This window comes from Canis lupus, chromosome 24 (assembly GCF_003254725.2).
Source record: "Canis lupus dingo isolate Sandy chromosome 24, ASM325472v2, whole genome shotgun sequence".
In the NCBI taxonomy this organism is placed as follows: domain Eukaryota; kingdom Metazoa; phylum Chordata; class Mammalia; order Carnivora; family Canidae; genus Canis; species Canis lupus.
The window spans coordinates 1774987-1787187 of NC_064266.1; the positions used below are offsets into that span (position 1 = coordinate 1774987).

At 38.0% G+C, this 12201-nt stretch overlaps 1 long non-coding RNA gene across 10 annotated transcripts in view; it reads right to left on the reverse strand.

The window, feature by feature from the left end:
• LOC112673489 (uncharacterized) overlaps positions 1-12201 on the reverse strand; it is an 82103-nt gene that overhangs the window by 25717 nt on the left and 44185 nt on the right. For 7 of the 10 annotated variants that reach the window (XR_003144816.3, XR_003144815.3, XR_003144813.3 and 4 more), the window contains exon 3: positions 3536-3629. The exons of 1 other annotated variant lie outside the window; for it this stretch is intronic. This is a non-coding gene — a long non-coding RNA (uncharacterized LOC112673489). Of the gene's footprint in view, positions 1-304; positions 431-3535; positions 3630-12201 lie in introns of all 10 variants that reach the window. 2 more of the 10 variants (XR_003144811.3, XR_003144814.3) reach the window with 1 other exon arrangement.

The window sequence follows — 12201 nt, forward strand, 5'->3', positions numbered from 1 at the left end:
ACAGAGTGACCCAGGACTTTCCTTATATGGGACAGCCTACTCTTATGTAAGCTAATTTAGGAATCTGATCCCAATTTTACTGTGCCTGGAACCCTTAAGTGATTTCTATGTACACTGTTATCCAGAGGCAATGTCTTCTCAAACTTGTCCTGCTGAACACTGAACCTACTTGTGAGATTTTGTACTAAGCTCTGCTAACTGCCATTTTGTTTGGTTCTGCTTTAGCCAACATATAAAAGCTTGGTCCAGTTTCCTAGGTTTCTGTTGGCAAACTCGATCAGATGCCACCTGTGTCTTCACCCACCTTGATGAAGAAAATATTGATCCATCAAATCAAAGCCACAGTGAGATCTCATTTCCCGTCCACCAGATTGGGGTGGGGGGAGATTTATATTATCAGAGTAGATTCGGATAACTTGAATCCTTTACTCTGTTGGTAGAATTACAAATAGATAGATGTAATTATCTATTACTTTTGGAAGGTACTTTATTTTATTGTTTTTAAGATTTTATTTATTTATTCATGATAGACACAGAGACAGAGAGACTAGAGAGAGAGAGGTAGAGACACAGGCAGAGGGAGAAGCAGGCTCCATGCAGGAAGCCCGATGTGGGACTCAATCCCTGGACTCCAGGATCACTCCCTGGGCCACAGGCAGACGCTAAACTGCTGAGCCACCCAGGGATCCCCCTGGAAGGTACTTTAGTTGTAGCTGCCAAAAGCTAAGGCTTTCGCTCCAGCAATTTTACTTCTAGGAATGTGTCCTAGAAAACTACTCATATACCTGGAAAATTGTATATATGACGATGTTCACGGCAGCATTATTTAAAACAATTTAAGGGAGTTGTCTTATAAATGTTTATATATTCATAATAAATGCTAATAATATATACTTGGATAGATCTTACTGTGTGCCAGACATTGTTCTAGGGCTTTCCTTGCATTATTTTCTCTCAGGTAGGTATTGTTGTTATCCTCATTTCACAGACGAGGTAAAATTACTTGAGGCACAGAGAGGTTAAATTACTTGCCTAAAGTCATATAGTTAGTCTATGGAAAAGCTAGGACTCAAAGTTAGGCTCCAACATATATACTTTTCATAGCTGCATGTCTCTGCCTCTCTACAGATCACAAAACATAGATGTCTTAAAGAAGAATAAGACAGACTCATATGAACTGACATAGAAGAACTCCAAGACTCATGACTTGGAGCAAGAGGTTCCAAGGTGCATCATTATATAAATAAAGCAGGTCACTGAACAATATATGGAGAGTTCTATTCCACTTGCATTTGGGAAAGATGGGTGTAAATAGAACTGGGAGAGAAGTGAAGACTCTTGATGTTTTCTCTGCTGTTACCTATGAAATGTTTTCTAATGAAAATATATTTATGTTTGACTAGCATCAAAGCCAAAACTAATAAAAAGGAAAAGATGTTACTCCAGCTAGGAGGCTAGGAGGTAGTGTAACCTGGTGACATTTTGCTAAAGGTCCTCACTTTGGCAGTGCCTTAAGCCTGGGGTATTAAGATTAATTCAATACATCAATCTTTTACATCTTTAAACAGACTTAATGAGTCATAATTTATATATAGCAGAATTCACCAATTTTAAGTGTCTGTTCTGATGAGTACTGACACATAAATGTGTATGCCATGAATCACCATGACATCATGATACAGAAAATTCCCATCACTCCATGATGTTCTCTATGCCCTTGATAATCACCTGCCTCCACCCAGCAACAAGCCATCAGCATGCTAGTGCTCTATCTTTACCATTTCTAGATTTTCTTAAAAGTTGAGTCATACCACATATACTCATCTCTGTCTGCTATGTCTCACTTCTTTCACTGAGTACACTGTTTTTAATAGCCACCTATCTTGTTGCTTGTATCAGTAGTCATTATTTTACATTGCCCAGTAGCTTTTCATTTTACAGATATACCAACAAATGGTTTCAGAAAACTAGATATACACATGCAAAAGAAGGAAATTGACCCCTTATCCTAAACCATACTGAAAAATCAGCTCAAAATGGACTAAAGACTTAAACAGAAAACCTGAAACTGTATAACTCCTAGAAGAAAATATAGGGAAAAGCCTCTTCACTTTGGCCTTGGCAATGATCTCCTGGGTAGGACATCAAAAGTACAGGCAGTGTAATTAAAAATAAACAAGCAGGACTACACCAACCTAAAAAGCTTCTACACAGCTAAGGAAATAATCAACAATGAAAAGGCAACCAACAGAATGGGAGAAAATATTTGTAAACCATATATCCAACAAGGAATTATTATCCAAAATATATAAGAACTCCTACAACTCAAGAGCAAAACATAAATAGTTCAATTGCAAAATGGGCAAGGGACTTGAATAGGCATTTCTCCAAAGAAGATCTGTTCCCACAGGTAATGAAAAGGTACTCAACATCATTCATCAAGAAAATACAAAACCAAACCACAATAGGATATCATCTCACACCCATTAGGACAGCTATTACCAAATAAAATAAAATAAAATAAAAGGTAATAAGTTTTGGTGAGGAACTGGAGAATTGGACTCTTTTCACATTGTTGATAGGAATGCAAAGTGATGTAGCTTATATGAGAAACAATATGGAGGGTCCTCAAAAAATTAAAAACAGAAATACCATTTGATCCAAAAACTCCATTTCTAGGCAGATACCTAAAAGAATTGAAATTAGAATCTCAAAGAGACATCTGCACTCTCATGTTTTTTGCAGCATTATTCACAATAGCCAAGGTAGGGAGACAACTTAAATGGATGAAGAAAATATGGTATATACATACAAAAGAATATTAGTAAGCCTTTAAAAAGAAGAAAATCTTGCCAGATGAGACAACATGGAAAACCTGGAGGATAACACAGTAGGTGAAATAAGCCAGTCACACCAGGACAAATATTGTATAATTCCAGTTACATGAGGTATCTAAAGTAGTCAAACTCATAGAGACAGAGATTTAAAAAGGTAAGAAGTAGTCATTTTAAAATTTTTTCATTAATCCAGTCTTTCATCCAATAATTAGATGATCATCCAGCCCATATTGTTCTATATATTCTGTAAAAATATCTTGAAATGTCTTCAAATTCCTTTTCAATCTACCGATGAAATTTATTATTTTTTTTTCTACCGATGAAATTTAGATTCAAATCCTGGCCTCCCTCCTAGTGGAGTAATTTAGACAAGATGCCTAACCTTTCTGTACCTCAATTTAATCATTGCTAAATTAAAGATAAAAATAGTTTCTACTTCACAAGAATGTCATGAGGTTTAATGAGTAAATCCAAGTTAAGCACTTAGGACAGGGCCTGATGTGTAGTAATGATTCACTAAGACCCTTTGGATTTTTTTTTTTCTCCGGATCTTTTATAAAAGGAAGTGAGGCCAGTTTAAAGGCAACTTACTCACAGTGGACCCATGTTGACTCCTTGATATTGCCAAATTCCCTTCTAAGTGCTCAGGGACCACAAGCCAGACATTTGCCTTTTTTAAATTATTATTCATCCCTCACCTCTGTTGCTATGACCCCTCAAAACTGGCCAAAACCGTGGTTTTGTTTTCTTCAAGAGTCCTTGGATCCAGGATGTAGATTGATTGTCTGCTTCCTGGGAATGAAACACATTAGGGGGTTAAAGATTTGGATTCTGCATGTCTCTGGCCACTTTGTTCCCCATTTCCCTGCCAAAGTCGTGAGTGAACACAAACAATAACAGTTAGAAAATATCATGAGAAAAAAAATCTCCTTCTGAATAGAAGAGTTACATGAAAATACACTGAAAACTGTACTCTGCTATTAGAACTAATAATTTCTTGAAAAGTAGATTAAAGTAGAAATGCAATCTTTTTAAAATTATATGTATATGCATTTGTCTTTAAAAGGGGGATGGTGGGAAGAGTCAATTCTTCAGAATGCATCAGTTGATTGGAGTTTTTCTTTTTTCCAGGAACCACACCCAAAATGGATTCTTTATCACTCATTTTTAAAAATTTGTTAAGTACCATAAGAGATTGGAGATATTTGTTAAATTATCAGAGTGCAGAAAAGTTGATAAATTTTTGTAATTTTCCCAGACTTGTAGTGCTATCTTACACACATCTAAATCAACAACAATTTCTTTTTTTTAATCAACAATTTCTAAGTGACTTGCCTTCATAAATTCTCTCATAAGTATTCAGTTTGGTTTTATTTTATTTTCACATGATTTAATAAAAATGTACAAATACAATAAAAAGTGTGAGAATCTTAAAAAAGATTTGGAAACAAACCCAAAAACTCCTGATAAGCGGAGAACATAACTAAAGGAGGTAGAAATCTGTAGATGTTTGAGAACTGTGCTATTCAATATGGCAGCCACAAGCACATGGGGCTTGTTACATTTAAGTTAACTAAAATTAAATAAAATGTAAAGTTCAGCTCCTCGGTCTTACTAGATATACTTCAGGTACTCAATAGTCACATAAGACTAGTGGCTTCCACATTGTGCAGCAAAATATATAATATTTCCATCATCACGGACAGTTATTTCAAACATAACTTGATCAAGAAGATGGTCTACAGGGTATGTGCATTTGACATTGGTCAATATATCTTATAGGGAAAGGAAATGGCCAATTAATACAGTGAATCAATTAAGAAGAAATCAGTTGTAAAAGTTTTCCTTATGCCTAAGAATTAGGTGTTTGGAGAATGCAAGCCATATTGAATGGGTTCTTGATTAGACTTGTCAAGAGGACACAGGAATCAAATTGAAAAGATTTTGCTACCCTATGATAGAACAGTTTGGACACTAAAAAGAATAAGAGATTTGTTCAATTGAGGCACATCAAATATGAAAACTCAATAAGCATATAATGTTAAAACAAAAACAAAAAATCTCATTGGTTATGATTGGCAATTGCCAAGGCAAGAGCTCATTATTCTGAAAATTAATAAAAGTTAAAACAAAAACAAAAATAAGAATTAGGCTGTCTTTCCTGTATTTAATCAATGCAGGCAGAATTAGAATATCATTGTTTTGTAGCCTTGAATGAAATAATGGATCTAAGCAATGTTTTGTATATAAATGTTTAACACTGGACAGGGAAGAAGGGCCTGATTTGTAGCATTGGCCATTTTTTGTAAATATCCCACTCCCACCATGGCTGATTACAAACTGCCAATATGGTGTCACTCAGTCAGAGTTGGAAAGAAATGGTCCCAATTAGCTCTTGTGAACTGGTACAAGATGGTGCAAACAGGCTTGAGCTGGTTCCAGAATACCACTAGATCTGAGTAATGATCATCAGTGGATTTGGTAAAATATTGATAAGGAACTTTATACTGAAGTATCAGACAATGCCTGACAAACATTATAGGTCTCATCGTAAGCTGTAAGGTGGCATATGTAAGTATCCTTATAGAAAACACGCAATTCCTTAGTCTAATCATGCTTCCAGGTCTACCTCCTAGTTTATAGGAAATGTCAGGAATAGAGAAAACCATTAAACAACCCCACAAAGAAGCAAGCAGCCAAACCTAGGATGTAAGATATCTGCCAGCTCAAAAAGTTCAGTGTATCCAACAAATCATTAGAAACCAAGAGAGGAGAAAAGAAAAGACAGGAAAGACAGATAAGGAGTTGGCTTTAATAATAAAAGATACTCAGGGCTCCTGGCTGGCTCAGTCAGTAGAGCAAGCAAATCTTGATCTCACAGTCATGGGTTCAAGCCCCCCCACCTTGGGCATAGTGTTTACTTTAAATAAATAAATAAATAAATAAATAAATAAATAAATAAATAAAATTTAAGGGCTATAATTAGATAAAATGTAATATGTGATTCAAACTGAGTAGCAATTTTGGTAAATTTGAATATGAAGGGATATTACATGAAATTAAGAAATTATTGTTAACATTTTTTATTTAATGATGCGACAGTTAGATTTATTTAAAAAGTCCTTATAAGTTAAAGATGCACTTATTCTTAAGTATTTATGAGTAAAATTATATGATGCCTGAGATTTATAATACACTTAATAGGGGTGCCTGGGTGACTCTTTCAGTTAAGCGTCCAAATCTTGATTTCAGCTAAGGTCATGATCTTAGGATCCTTTGATCCAGACCTGTGTTGGGCTCCTTGCTCAGCAGAATCTGCTTGAGATCCTTTCTCTCCCTCTCCCTCTGTCCCTCTCCATTGCATGCATACTCTCTCTGTCTCAAATAAATAAATAAATAAAATACACTAATAAAAATAAAATATAGAGGGGGAAAGAAATATGAAATAGATTGGCAAAATACAGATAATTTTTAAAGCTGGGTTATGGTTATAGATTTATATATATAATTATATATATAGATATATATGTCTATAGATATAGATATATAGATGGATATAGATAGATATAGATATATAGATTATATATATGGTTATATGTATAGGTTTACTAGACTAATTTTGCATGTGTTTTTAGGACTCCATTAAAAAATATTTTCAGTAGAATTTCTTCTAAACACTCTAAAGACAAATAAAAGATATATCAGAAGAAAAGTAAGAGTATGGGGGTTATAATTTTCTTCTTTGTATTTTTTGCATTTTCCAAAATTTCTATAACAAACATACACTGCACATCCATCATTTGTGGTTTTGAGTCTTACTGCATTTCCCCAGTGTTTTAGAAAATTAGAAAGTAAAAATCATGTATTTCCTCATCAAATGATGGAATATTTTAGAAGAAAAATTGGGAGGATTTAAATAATTTTTCTGTTTGTTATATTAACCCCGTTATCCATTTTTACTCTGATAAGACATTTGCCATAAAAGTCCAATCTACTGACCCGATCTTTTACTCTTGGACTTAAAAAACTTAATGCGGGGATCCCTGGGTGGCTCAGCAGTTTAGCGCCTGCCTTTGGCCCAGGGTGCGATCCTAGAGTCCTGGGATCGAGTCCCACGTTGGGCTCCTGGCATGGAGCCTGCTTCTCTCTCTCCTCCTGTGTCTCTGCCTCTCTTTCTCTCTCTCTCTCTCTCTCTATCATAAATAAATAAATAAATCTTTAAAAAAAACAATGCATTTAGAAATCTCAGATTCAAGAGTGTATGTATATGTATATAAAAGTATATGTTTGTTATAGAAATTTTGGAAAATGCAAAAAATACAAAGAAGAAAATTATTCTATATGTTGGCAAATTGAACACCAATAAAAAATAAATTTATAAAAAAAAGAATCAAAACCACAGTTTATTAATAGTTTCAAAATACTTTTAAGACCAGCAGAGTTCCCCATCTGAGAGCAGTGGACAAGGTATGGAAGAAAGAGACCCTTTCTTTTTTTTTTTTTTCCTTTTCTTTCTTTTTAAATTTTTATTTAACTTCCAGTTAACATACAGTGTAATGTTAGTTTCAGGTGTACAATATAGTGATTCGACACTTCCATACAATACACGGTACCCATCGCAACAAGTGCCCTCCTTAATCCCTGTCACCTATTTCCCCCATCCCCTTGTAACCCTCAGTTTGTTCTTTATAGTTGAGAGTCTGTTTCTAGCATTGCCTCTCCAGAAAGGGACCCTTTCATTTGTTTTCTAGCAGATTTCTCTCCACAATCTCTCTTTCTCCATCTTCTCCTTTTCACTCTGGTATCCCCTCTTCCATTCTCAACCTGAGTTTGTGGGACCTCTGGATTGGATTAGGTGACAGAATCCAAATCCCAGTTTGACTGCTAACAAAACTCTGAGCTGCTCCAAAATGAGGGCATTTGATGCCAATACATTCTCCTATTGCTAGCATTTGCTAAGGGGCACAAATCCTGGTAGTGAATAATTTGCATTCTGATGGGAATGGAGACTTAGGTTTTCCCAGCCATGAAGGTATGGTTTTCAAATGTTGAAGAATTAGGTAAGATCATACCATGAATGCATGCATAAATATATGTACACCAGGGAGCCATTTAGTAATTTACAAATCATGTAAATTATGTCACACATGAATTATAAATTATGAAATTGTTTCCTGTTAACTGGAGATTTAGCATTGCTCCCAGAAAAACTTACCTTCCTCCATAGGAATAATTTCCTCCCTGCAGACGTCGGCTAATGACTTATTATTTGCTACCCACCTGCACATTCAGGGCATTTATTTGCGTGTTCACTAATGACTCTAGAAGAATTGCTTGTGCCCAGCGACAAATATGGAATGAATTAAATAGCAGTTACTGGCTTTGCGGTGTAGCTAAGAGAAATTAAAACTTTAAAAATATGCCAAGGCAAACTTATTTTCATAAATGAATACAGAACACTGTGATCTTTGTAGTGGTGGAAATAGCACACAATAAATGAAAAGAATACTCATAAATCCAGTGAGCCATTTCAAGATTTGATAATGGTGTTTAGTAAGCAGAAACTGCATTTGATTTAACCTATCTACCCATCACAATGAAGTATGGGGGGGGGTGAGTATGAATCTTTATGTGCAAACAGGTGTGCAAGAAATATGCATTTGTGCCCAAGGGGCAAGAAAAAGTCTGGCTTCCTTTGTGGAACAGGAAAAATAAAAACACAAATTAATATCTCTGTAAATTATTCTTCCACATTTGCCTTCCCAAGTCCAAAGTGATTTTTCAACACCTTTGACTGCCCTGGATTTTACCTGCCAGATTAAACTTAACACCCCATGGCTGGAAGAGAGGGAAGACTATTGCAATCATGCATCATCCTATGCCAGGCCAGCGAGGGCATTTTAGGAAAACCATATTTTATGTATAACTCAATGATTTGTTCAACAAACACTTATGAGTACCTACTGCATGCATATCATGCCCAGTACTGGGTAATACTAGTCAACAAGACAGACCTGCTCCCTGCCCTAATGGAGCCAGTGGTTTCATGGAGGAGACGGAGACAGGCAATAGACAAGAAGACAAGTATTTAACTTCAAACTATGCTAAGTGGGGGCCAGAAGGGGGCAAGTAATGATAGAGGAAAAAATAGGTCAGGAGGTCACTTCATTAAAAGTATTTGGAGAAGGCTACCCTGGGATGGAGACATTTAAGTGTAAACATGGAGAATGAGAGGAGCAGCCAAGCCAAGCATAAAAGGAACAGCATTTGAAACATGGGGAACAGCACTTGAGCTGATAAGGAGCTGGGTGTGAGTGAGCCACTGAGAAAAGACAGGTGCAGTTGAAAGGCAGAAAACCAAGTAGGAAACAGGATGGGAGGAGACTGCAAGGGCAACAGAGGTCCACTCACTGGAGCTTTAGGGGTGATATTTAGGATTTTACTTTCAGGGACTAAGCAGACACTGATGTGTTCCAGACAAGTGGCATGATCTAATCTGTGGTGCACTGTGGTGGCCAGGTGGATGATAGAATGAAGAGGGCAGGGCGCCAGCAGGGAACCAAGAGCAGACCCAGTGGACCAGTGAAGGGAACTCATCAACCTGGCCTGGAGAGCTGCTTCCATGATGGAAGGAGGGAGGCAAAGCTGAGGAAAAACAATGGGAGAATGATAGGACTTGCCTATTAATTGAAGGCAGGGATGTGGAAGTGGGGTTGAAATCAGGGCTTGCTTTTTACGATATAATTTACAAATTTTCACATTTAAAAAAATGTAGGGACTCCTCGGTTACTCATTCAGTTTAGCATCAGACTCTTGATTTCGGCTCAGATCATGATCTCAGGGTCATGAGACTGAGTTCCAAGTCTGGTTCCACACTCAGTGAGTGTCTGCCTGAGATGTCTTCTCTGTCTCCTTCTGTCCCTCCCTGCTTTGGCATGCTCATTCTCTCTCTCTCTCTCTCTCTCTCTCCCTCTCTAAAATAAATAAATAAATCCTTTAAAAAGTGGGAAAATGTGTGTTTATATGCTTTTATACAAAATAGGAAAATAGTATATTTATGCATTAAAATACTACTCAATGACAAAAAGAAATAAACTTCCAGTAGACTCAGCATGGATGAGTCCCAAAACCAGTAGACTGAACAAAAGAAGCTGGCACAATGGAGTACACATCTATGAAGTTCTAGAACAAGCAAAACTAACATACGGCATACAAATCAGAGAAGTGGTTGCTTCTTGGGCATGAGTGCGAAGAAGGGACAGGATTTCTGAGAAGATGGAATGTTCTGTATCTTGACAGGGGTATGGGCCACATGGGTGCCTGCATGTGTCAAACTGATGGATGTGTATACCTAAATACATGTGCATCATATTATATATAAATGATACCTCAATAAAAAGGCATTATTTTAAGAGCAACAAATGACAAATGCTTCGTATTAGGTTTTGCTGTGCAAAAGCTTAAAGAACATTCAGAATGAAGGGTAGAGCTCTAATTGATATAGCTGACTGATATATCATTTCTCTGACTTAGCAAGTTAACATTGATATTAAAACATCATTAATTAAAACACTACATTAGTAAAATCAGAATTAACCTTGTGCTTTCATACCATCAATCTGACTTGTTTCCATGAGGTGCACAAGGCCCATCCGGTCATCTAAATTTTACAAGACTGAAAGATGGTGAGTGAGCCACTCAGGACACTAGGACTTGCTCATGCCTGACCCACAGGTAGTAGTATACACCAGTTCCATGCTCCAGGTGTTGCAGGCAGGGGAATGCATGTCTGGTGCATGCCTAATAAGTGAGCATGGCATAAAGAAGGCTGAGGGGTGCAGTGAGACTCATTTTGATCCCTTCCAGAGGCCCTCAAGCCAGCCCACAGCTTTCTGACCACCCAAAGGCCCTCTAGAGTATCAATCTTTATCTGTGCTTCCTTCTTAGTTGGTGGAAGATGGGTATAGACCATTCTGAGGAGTGGGGAAAAGTGCACATCAAGGATCTGGATTTTTTTTTTTTTTTTTTTTTTTTTTTTGAGAACACAGAGCTGTTAGGAAGAACTCCAACAGCAGCAGGCTGGAGAAGGAGGTGCATAATTAGCAGCTTTTCATATTGTTACCATTTGGTGGCCCCAGGACTTTCCGTACAGTCTGTTTAAGAGTCATGACCTCAGCTAAGCCCTGAGAATGTGAGGAGAGGTGTGTACAGTGCCTGGTCTGGAGGGACACCTGAGGGAGCAGCAGCCCCAGATCCACAGGGCAACCAACCTCAGGTGGGGAAGCCTCCAAGAGCCACATCCTGACTCAGTGTCCTGCCCAACCTGCTCTGAGGGCTGCAGTCCCAGTCTGACCCCAAGGGGTGAATGTGCACTCCTGCTCCTCCTCCCAAAATGGCCAGGATGGATTTACATAACGGTATGAGCCACCACCCTCTGCCCCCTAGATCCTGGAGCTAGGCTCAAGGAAAGGACTGACTTCCTGCTCACCTCCTAAGGAGAGAGCCACCGTGATGGCATTTGTGTAACATAGGGACTGTGAGGTCACATTTGCAGGGAATGTGTTGTAGTGAAGATGGTAGCTCTTGCTTAAACTACTGAAGTTCTTTTTCTCTGCATTACAAACCCTATCAAGGTGTTCCAGAAAATAATAACCAGAAGGCACTATGAAAATAAGGGCATTTTTACATATCTCCCCCCCTCTTCCAGAAGGCTCCTGTGGTCAACTCCTGCGTTCCACCTTTTTCTCCTTGACCCTCACCTTTCAATGCAGGCTACTGCTCTCTGTTGCAAACACATGCAACTTGTGGCCTGAAGGCCATTTCAGGCTGCAGCAGTTGCTGTGGCCACATCGGGCAGGCCCAAGTGCTAGGCATTGAATGCCCTCAGGAGCAAGCCCCAGCAACAAATGAGGGAGTGAGTGGACAAATACTCCAAATTCCCTACGCCTTAGTGAAGCAATTCTCAGGAACATCCACCATCTCTCCCAAAAGTCCACAGTAAGACTGAGCCCCAGTGTCCCCCAGTGTCGCCAGCTTGTGATCACACCTGCACTGTTGGCTTCCTCCCCTCCTGCCTCCCTTCCCCACTGTCCTACCCAGGATCCCAGGGTCATTTTCAAATCAATGACTGCATTCAACCCTTATCCCTGGGTCTGCCTCCAGGCAACTCAAACTTAGCTTTAAGTCACCAAAACTCATTATGATTCCGAAGGCAATCTTCTACCTGTTCTAAACACAACAGGGTACATAATTCTATTAGTATATAAAAAAAAAAAAACAGAGTAAAGGAAAAATGAGTATAAGATAGTTCAGTGGAATCCAGGGTAACATCCATGCCCAAAAAGTTTCTGCACAAACGCTGATG